Below are 2,628 nucleotides of genomic sequence, written 5' to 3' on the forward strand. Positions count from 1 at the left end.
CCCCGCGCCGCTCTGTGCCCGGGCTGGCACCGCTGCCCCCGGAGCGCCCCGGACACACACGGGCTCGGAGCTCGCTGTGCAGCCAGCGGAGCGCTAAATCCGTCCAGAACCGAGCGGGATGTGCTTCAGACCATGTGCGAGCCTCAGCTCGGCACGCAGCGCTCTCAGAGTAAAGAGCTGAGCCAGGCTGTCCTAGAGCACTGCAAAGGTAAAGCTTGAGCTGCCAACCTGTGACAGGGTTCACAGGAGTGTGAGGATGAGGGAAGAGACGAGGATCTGACTCCATGTTTCAGAAGGCTTGATTTATGATTTTATGATATGTATTATATTAAAACTATACTAAAAGAATAGAAGAAAAGATTTCATCAGCTATGTGTGAAAAATGCATGTATTTTATGATCAGCTTTTCGCAAATATTAAAATGAATATGATATGTGTTGTGTTAGAAAGTAGTGCTGTATTAATTCTCTTAAATAGTGTGTTAAATATAGTTTTAGGTTATAACAAAATGTTAAAAATAGAAACTATGCTATGTAGGATACTTTTTTTAAAGAAAGGACTCGCAGTGAGATAGCAGCAACAGGACATCTGAATCTTTCAGAGAAAAAGAATTTATTGCCCCATTATCAGAAGAAACGAACTTCTTCCTGCCTCACAGGCCCTGTCAGGATTCAGAGGAAGAAGCTGATGATGACCAGACAGAATCCTGTGTCTGAATGGAATTTATGCATCATGTATGAGGTGTATGAATATGCAACAGGCTGTTGTTTTTAAGGGTTAATCCTCTGTTAAGGTGGGTCATTTTTCAGGCTCGTGCTGCCCAGAAAAAGGTTCCTGGACTGTCTGTAACTCTTTGTTTCTATTGTCTCATATTACCCTAATTTCATTTGTCCAAATTGTTATTACTCTAATTGTATTACTATTTTTATAACTATTTTATTACTATTAAACTTTTAAAATCCTAAAAACCAGTGATTGGTGTTTTTCACACTAAGAATAGAAAAGGAATGGAATGATAACAAAGGTTTGTGTCTCAGACACAGTCCGAGCCAGCTGACTGTGATTGGCCATTAATTAGAAACAACCACATGAGACCAATCCCAGATGCACCTGTTGCATTCCACAGCAGCAGATAACCATTGTTTACATTTTGTTCCTGAGGCCTCCCAGCTTCTCAGGAGGAAAAATCCTAAGGAAAGGGTTTAGAAAGAAAATATCATGGCTACACCAACCAGCTACAGAGCAAAGTATTTATCAGTTAAGTTCCTTAAAATCTAAGTTCTGGTCATATCCCATCCTCCAGTAAGGAGAGCACTCTCAGACATTTTAATGTATTGATGTGGTGACCCTAGAGGGAAAAAATACCCCCACTGTTCTACTCACAAGGGAATTTTTTTTTGTGTGTTTGCAAATAAAAAGTGAATTTGTCCAATTTCCTGCAGCTTGGTTGCTATGAGCAATTAGTACTGAAAGGGAGAGTGTGAAGCCCGGTATCCCCCCTCTTTCTTTTTCAGTTGTTCATTATGGGGAGGAGGCAGTTTCAGAGTATTTCTGCTTGAAATGACCTTCAAGGTTTTTTTTAAACAAAACCCCTGCACTTTGGGAAAGCTGGCTTCTTCTTGCCTTCCCTCTGGGCTGCTAAGGGGATGGACAGGGTCCAGCATGATGCTGTATCATTTATCAGCATTTCTGAAGGCTAAGAATGTAACTGGGCAGGGTAGCTCAAGAGGTTAGTCACCTGAAACTCTGCACTTTAGATAAAAAATAAGGATGGAAAAACAGACCCTTCACCAACTTTGTTGCCCTCCTCTGGACATGCCCTTCAATGTCGTTCATGGAGCGAGGAGCCCAGAACTGGGCACAGGATTTGAAGTGCATCCATCCAGGTAGTTTTTAATGCAGTGAAGAATGTGCCTGCCCAAGCTGTGGGCTGCCAGTTTTCCCAGGAGAACGCTGTGGGATGTTTCAGACCCCGAAAATATGTCAAGAAGTCCTTTTGATAACGCAAAATTGGTTTGGTCACCTGGAAAATTTTATCGTTTACTATTTGTTGAGGCAAAAGGACTTGCCAACTCATTTGGGGGAAAGGTGCTGTGGTGCAGCACGTCTGTCTCCTTGATCATCTGGGAACTTGGCTGGAATTGCACAGCTGCTGGTGTGCAATTTCTCCTCTGAAAAAGAAAAAAAAAAGGATAGGAATTGCCTAAACCCAAATGTGGAATCCGAAGCGATTTAGTGACGTTCCCCTCGATTTCAGCAATGGCCACAAGATGGCACAGGGCAGCTCCAAGTAGGATGGGACTGGATCCCTGGGGAAAAGGGATTTCCAAGGTGCCTGGAGCCATGGCTTGGCTGGGCATGGCTGGAAATGAGCCGCGGGCACACGGTGATCTCTCTCAAGCCATGTGTGTGACAGCCGGACGAGGGTGACCGCACCCGAGTGGCCCTGGCTCTGCCAGAGCAGCTCGGGGCTCCGGGAGAAGGTGATCTACAGATAAAGAAACGCCTTGTCCGAGGGCTCTGCTTTGGCCCAGCTCCCACCGGGCTGGGTCAATTCCCTGCCGGCCTGGGTCAATTCCCTGCCAGGATGAGTGAATTCCCTGCCAGGATGGGTGAATTCCCTGCCGG

Source organism: Melozone crissalis, unplaced genomic scaffold (assembly GCF_028551555.1).
Source record: "Melozone crissalis strain CALT ecotype California unplaced genomic scaffold, PUWL_Pcris_2 ptg000034l_1, whole genome shotgun sequence".
NCBI lineage: Eukaryota > Metazoa > Chordata > Aves > Passeriformes > Passerellidae > Melozone > Melozone crissalis.